This window comes from Pteropus vampyrus, unplaced genomic scaffold, assembly GCF_000151845.1.
Source record: "Pteropus vampyrus isolate Shadow unplaced genomic scaffold, Pvam_2.0 Scaffold108, whole genome shotgun sequence".
NCBI classification, from domain to species: domain Eukaryota; kingdom Metazoa; phylum Chordata; class Mammalia; order Chiroptera; family Pteropodidae; genus Pteropus; species Pteropus vampyrus.
In genome coordinates, this window is record NW_011888889.1 from 2597265 (window position 1) to 2605007 (window position 7743).

At 33.0% G+C, this 7743-nt stretch overlaps 1 pseudogene; it reads left to right on the forward strand.

Annotated features, from left to right (window-relative positions):
* The first annotated feature begins 504 nt into the window (after positions 1–504).
* Positions 505–829, forward strand: LOC105295549 (annotated as a pseudogene).
* The last annotated feature ends 6914 nt before the right edge of the window (positions 830–7743 follow it).

Below are 7743 nucleotides of genomic sequence, written 5' to 3' on the forward strand. Positions count from 1 at the left end.
GCTGCTCTTTCAAAAGCTTCAGCGGTAGAATTTCTGTGTAACTGCTAATAAATAGTGCTTACTATAAACCTACCCTTCTCCGTAGTACCTTCTCTAATCTTGTTCTCTTTCAGATTTTCACTGATATTACTTTGTCTCTTCTACTAGACTTTGAGTATCTTTAAGGCTAAAACTTGGTATTCCCAGTAAGAATTCAAGAAAAATATATTTTAATTGCTTGATTGAATGAATAAACACTTGCCATCCCATTTTTAATATAAACGTCTTTACTGAGTGGACAAGATGATTCCTAAGCAAAAGTTACATCTGATTTAAATATATTTCCTCTAGTCCTCTTGGCGGAGAGAGAGAAATTATAGACTATTTACTATATTATAAAAATGTGACTTGGTTATAAATAGCACTAGCCAGGACTCAATATTCCAATAAGTGCTATCATCATCTAAGCACTCTCCTTAAAAATAAACTAGTCTTGCCTTCCGCCGCCGTGGAAGAGCCGAAACCATGGCTCTGCGCTATCCAATGTCCGGGGACCTCACCAAGGTTTCCCAAGGTGACCAAGAACGTGAGCAAGCTGAGGCGCAGCCGCCGCCGCCGCCGCCGCGGGCGACCCACCGAGCACACGAAGTTCGTGCGGGACATGATCCGAGAGGTGTGTGGCATTGCCCTCCACGAGCAGCGCGCAACGGAGCTGCTCAAGGTCTCCAAGGACAAATGGGCCCTGAAATTCATCAAGAAAAGGGTGGGGACACACATCCGAGCCAAGAGGAAGTGGGAGGAGCCGAGCAATGTACTTGGGGACATGAGGAAGGCGGCTGCCAAGGAATGACCCCCTTTCTCCTCACACATAATAAAGCCTTTTCAGAAAGGGGCTCCTGTGCTGGCATTGGGAGAGGTCACATCTGGCCCATCATTTACTTGAGACCCCTTCCTGGGGCTCAGTGTGGGGCACAGAAGGATTCAACAGACAGCACTGGAAATGGTATTTAATCATAATAAACAGTTCATATGCAAAACTAACTAACTAACTAACTAACTAACTAACTAACTAACTAACTAACTGACTGACTAATAAATTAGTCTTAAATTTAAGCCTAAGTCTACCTAATGGGAATGTCTCAAATTTTGAGAATTAATGTTGATGATTAGCTTCAGTAAAAGTAACTTATGATCTAACAAGGTTAATAATCTCATGAGAATCATAATCAGACCCTGAAGGGATTTTAAAAGAAGACTTCTAAAATACATTTTAGTAATGACAGTTCATTGGAATAAATGCAAGACATTTCCAGTTGAATACTTAAAGACAATTTGACTGATAAATCCTGTAGTACTTACCAATAAAATCTCATTATTGTATAAAATGTTTGTACAATACCTCAGAATTTTTAAAGTACATTTTCATGTTGCATCTCATGTAATCCTCAAAAACCATAAGTTATTTGGTATCTTTTTTATTTTATAGAATAGAGAACTGAAATACAGAGACATTAAGTGGTTACTTAGGATCTATTAGTTGTCAGTCTACAAATTTTACAGCCCAGTTTCTTGAAGAAAATTAAGATGCTGCATTTTGTGTTTGCATAGGTGTCTTTCCCATGCGAACAGCACAGGTTAGGATAGTTTGTTTTCCTACATGTATGCAGATAAAAACTAAGCACCATAAAGCATTGTCTCTACGAGCCCAAGATGATGGAATCAGAGGTAACTAGAACAAAGGAACAGATCTGGCTCAAGCTGGTGATTGAGTTCTCAAAGATGTTTGAAGATGCTTTTTTCAGCTTAACTTCTTTAATCAGTGTGAGTTTTTTAGCTACTGAATTATAGATTTTTAATGGTGTACATAATTACAGGAGTGAAAAGTAAAAATACCAATATTTTCTGTTTCTCTAAGTTGACTGGAAAATCTATTGTTTTCCTCAACCAGACTCTCTCTCTGCCTCTCTTTCCTCTCTCTCTGATACATGCATGTATATTACAAAATACACACACACACACACACACACACACACACACACACACACACACAAGATAACTCTAACTAGATTCAGCATTTGCTTTATCTACCTAATCCTAAAATTTAATCTTGAGTCTCTTGCTTATTGAGAGCTTGATGGGATGCTCAAAGATCTTCCATACAAATTTTGGATTTTAGTTTTGTTATAGGAGGATTTTACAATGCAATATGCTTCCTTTTACCAGCTACATGACTTGAGAAAAAGGTTTGAAGGAGATGGTTCATCAGGGTCACAAGAGATTCCAAATGACCCTAGAGGGTAGCTGCGGCCTTTGGATTACCAAAAGGAATAAACTTGTCTAAAAAAATTCCAACTCGTTGGTCCCAGGAAAATGTGATAGTAAACATATGAAGTATATTTATTCTCTTCTTTCTCTATTGACCAAACTTAAAGGAACACCGAGGAAGATTAGAACTTTTTGATTTTGACATTCTCAGTGCTATCAAAAATGAAAAAGGGTGTTATTCATTTCATGCATTGATGCACTAATCTATCATTATTTAAATTTATGTTCTTAAGCTGTAATAGAAGTAATGAACATTTTAGAATTCTAATTTCTTTAATTCTCTGGATCCCTAGAAGAATAAATTGTAGAAGATGGTGCCAAATATATTATCTAGCTCAGATATGCCTAATTTATTGCAGAACTTGGAATAAAATGCAAATGATATATAAAATACTTAAGATATTTTGGGTAATATTTAGAATAAAACAATAAATAGAATCAATGCTAATAATCAGATTTGACGAATTGGAAGTTATATAATCTTCTGCCTAACTTCAAGATTTGTATTACCATCTCATTACCAATTAACTAAGCAAATATTGCACTACTGTTTGCCAAGCCTTGTTCCAGGCTCTTGGTATTTGTAGGTTAATAAAACTGACATAAATTCTGCTCTCCAGGCACTTATATATAAAATGTATAAACATTTATATCCCTTTATGCTGCATATAAAATGTATGTGTACATTTAATAGATATTATAACACTACATACAATGCTAGTGGTGTATCTAAAGGTGAAAGAATCATTGAAATGCATCATATTAAATCACATGTTGGAGAATCTTTTATTTATTTTGCAAAAAATATTTTGCAATTGCACTCAACATGGAAATGCTATATGAAAAAACTTTCATCATCGATTTTAATGATCAGATTAATCATGAGTTGTAAATTATAAAAGTGTAATAACCCGATATAGAAGATGGATGAGAAAAACTCAGTAACTGACATCTAAGCAGCACTAACCCATGTAATTGTTGCTATAATCATCAATAATGCAGTGCAATTTTTTCTTGATGAAATAAACTTGTCTAGCCATAAGGGACTGGTATGGCCTATAGTCGCTGGGATCTGCACATTCCATTTGGGTCGAGCAAGATGTCCTTGTAAAAATCTTCATCTATTGATAGGAGAGTGGAAAAGGAGACAATTCCCATCCCCACTCCCCCAACCACCACCCCTGCCGCCCCCATGCTTTTCTCATTGCAGTTTGAGAAGATCAATATTTTCTTTAAATATAACACATGAATTCATTAAACAACTTATATCTGTATTATACTGATTTTAAAAGCATTCTCATAAAGTTTTATTTATCATGGATTATATTTTTTATTCATATTTATTAAATGACATTTATTTATGTTATTTTTTACATTGAGGAATATATTGAGTAAAACATTTTAGGTGAGTTTAAAAACACATAAAAAAGATTTAAAAAATCTCTCTACATTGATAACTAAATAGATGTCAATGCTTATTCAAATGATTGTATCTGATTGTTTAGACACACTGAGGCAACTTTTCTTAAAGTCATTCTAACAATCCTTTCAAACAGCTGCAATTCACCCAACTTAAGCATTTAATTAAAAAAAAAAAAAGACCTTATGTTCCTGTTGCTTTTATCCCTAGAATGGGTGGGGTGGGGTGGCGGGGGGAGGAGCAAACTATAGAGTAAGCTTTTAAAAACAGACAAAATGATATTTTCCTTTAGAATGGGCAAGGGAAGTTTCATTGAAAGAAACGCATCTCAGGTAAAGCTAGTTTTACTTTTATTCTTCATCTTTGACCGGAGAGAGGCTCATTGTGTGCCTTACACTTTTGTTCTGGGCACCTGAGCAGTGCACAATGTATCACTTATCAGTAGAACAAAAGACTCCTTCATCAGTCAAGCGCAGGGGAAGATGACAGCTGCAGACTCAGAGCCTCTCTAGGCAGCTACTTTGCTGAGACGAAACAGGAAATAGACTATTCATGTGGACTTTCATGTCTAACCCTATTTAATTCGACTCAAGTAAGATTAGCCTCTTTCAAAACATATTCATGTTTAATGGTAATCCTAGATGTTTGTTTCTTATGAGAGACTTGGTTCAGAAAACATAGAAAACAAGTTGTATTATGTGGGTTTTGCAGTAGAAACAATAACTATTTTTATTTAGTCAAAGAGTACTTCTATATATTTTAAACACCTTATATTTTGGAATAATATCTTTTTTATTAAAATTACAATATAAAAATAATTTTTTGAGTGCAAGACCAAAGAAAATCAGGAAGATTTTGTGCTATTGATTGTATAAATGAATATTAAAAGAACAATTTTTTTATTCTGCAAAGACGCAATATTAATTATAGTTTAATACTAAATATTAATCTTACTATGAGTATATTTTTTCCTATTTATGTAAATATATTTACTTTTTTAGGATTCTAAGGTTGTATTCATATTCCTGTTAGACTTAAAAAAATTGGAAGTTCACTAAAATGTAGAATCCTAAATTCTTGAGCAATTATGAAAGAGAAAACTGTTTAAGAAAACAGTTTAAGAAATAGCTGAAAGATTTCTTAGTGGCTATGTAGGTCGGTCCATGTAAGAATAACTTAATACAGAATATTTCACATATATAAAGGTGGCACTGAGCGTATTTTCTTTCACTCAGTTTTTGTATCCCTGACATAATGTTTGAATAATCATAAATTACAATAGCTATTATGATATTTATGCCGCCATGTATGTCAAGACTGAAAACAGAATAATGTTATATGTTTGAACTTGATTAATTGTATAACCGTATTAATTTGACATGCTCTTGAGGAAAAAAGTCTATATTTAAAAATTTAGGTAAATGAAAAAAAATTACAAACCATCTAAATTTCTAGCTTGTATCTTAGTGACAGCAAAGACATGTCATATAGAGAGTCTTGTTTTAAAAAATATTTGAGAATTGCTTCTAACGATTTTTGCCAGTAAGTGCTTCTAAATACTTGAAAATAAGTGATCATTTGTATTAGTCAATTAAACCACTGAATGATTGAAATTAATTTTATCAAGGTATAATTAAAAACTTAATTTTTTGGATAAATCTAACCTTCCATTCAGTGTTCTTTCATTTGTGTCAAAAAGTTGGTCCAACATTAAAATGTAGTACCTAAAATTTGTAATCGTATGTTGGTTTTGTTATAATTGGCACCTGATTATGTGTGCCTCTCTATCATCTCTCTCTCTCTCTCTCTCTCATTTATCTATCATCTATTTATTTATCTATTTATCATCTATCATCTATCATCATCTACCTATCTATCTATGTATATTTATCATCTATTTATCTAGATATATAGATTGTATGTATCTACATATCTAAATGCAGTTGTGTATATACACACATACACCCTGGTCCATATATCATGATTTTACAGAATGGTCTTACAGAACTCCAAGAAAAGTACATCTTGTCTCTTTTAAAATATTCCTCTTTACTTTTCATAAGATTCTTGTTAAAATAAAAATGTCGAAGCAGTCAAAAAAGAATTTGAATTAAAAATCGAATTTTAAAGTTTTTTTTTTTAGTTGTGGACCTATTTACTTACTGCTGCTTTTCATGATATTTGGGTGTTATTATGTTATATTCCTTCATGATTTGCCTGCCTTTAGTTCTTATCTCCTTTTGTTTAAAATTAGCCAATTCATCTGTCTCTGTTACTTACACAGTTGGATGTAGAAGTTAGGTAGGAATAATTTTTCACAGTAGTTTAAATTTCTTTTGTTCTATTCCATTTTTCGACTATACAACTATATGTGCCCTGATCACTGAATAGTTGGAACCAACGCATGTCTTTCTTCAGTTTCCTATTTAAAAACTATTGACTAAAACTTGAGAAATTTCTGGGCTTTAGCTTCTTATTCTCTTCACAAACCTCTTTCTTAACCTCATTATCTCTCCTGGAGTGGTTAGCAAAGTAGTTCACATTTTATGATGAAATATAGACTCCTGTTAAGAGTAAGAGTATATATTGGTACCCTGAATTTTTGAATCATTCCATATGTCCCATTTCAAACATATCCCTATCTCAAAATACTTGGTTCATTCCATACTTGCTGAACTATTCCTCAAAGGATGTTACTGATCATTAGACAAAATATTACTTTATTTTGAAAATTTTTGGTTACCAGAGGCTCATTTGTTTTCAATATTATTCTTCCAGGGAAAACAATTTTTGTAAATCATATAGTCTGTTGTAAAAATGGAAATTAGTGTGTTAATAAAATAAGCTACCAGAGAATTACCCTCATTTATTGCTTCCTTTTCCTTTGCCTTTCTCAGAGTTGTTGATCTTCTATAGAATTCTGCCTTGATATTCCCTGTTTTCTTATTTTTACTGTAAAAATGTATCCATCTTTTTAAATATGTGCATTATCCCATGCAGCAACATTTTATATCTGTATGTCTCCTCAGCCAAAATCTTGTCAAACTTTCTCGTTTTCATACACATTGGGTATTGAATATGCTTTAACAAATATACCACTAAAGAAAATCAAGTGCTCTGCCCCTCTCCCTGCTACTCAGGCAGGTTGAAAATCATGTTTTATGTACTCTGAACTGTGCAATTTTACCTGTTCCAATGGCTTTAACTACAATCTCTATACCAAAGAATCCCAAATCTATTACTTATACTAAGATCAATATATTTTCTACTTTTAATTTCCCCCATTCATATCCAAATTATATTCCATTTTAGGTTTAGCCTTTCCCTCACATTGTACATGCATGCATGTATGTGTGTGTGCATACATGTTACCACTCTTCTAAGATAAACATTAGCATCATCTTTTATTCTCTTGTTCATACTTCTTATTCACTTGATCACTTATTCCCGTTGAGTGTATTTTGACAATTATAATTCTCTTCTTCATTCCTCTTTACTTCTGTCATGTATGGACTATTTTATTTGTTTCCTAATTCATCTTCTAATTGGCAATACTATAATTTTCCAGATATCCTGCTTCTTCAGTTGCTATTAGAATTACTTGCCAGCACCCACAACCATATGAGCCGATTCCTTAAAATCTCTCTTTCTCTCACCATATATAATCTTATTTGTTCTGTTTCTCTGGAGAATTCTGACCAACACACCCCCTACGTCCATAATCACTGCAGGTTGCCACAAGATTGGGAATTATGTAGCATCTGTTCTAAGTCTTTTGCCAGGCCTGTATGAAGTGGATTGATATCTTAAGGACTATACATTTTTTATTGTTTCGGGTAGATATCATGTAAGTACTAAGATAAAAAAGTACTATTCAAGTGTAAATTACATCATTTATATGAATCCTAAAACTTGCAATCTTTATTTAGACTCATCAGCCCTATTTTTTTATGATTTAACTTTTTAGAAAAATACTTAGCTAATAAATAGAATACAGAAGAAGCGATATGCTTTTTTTT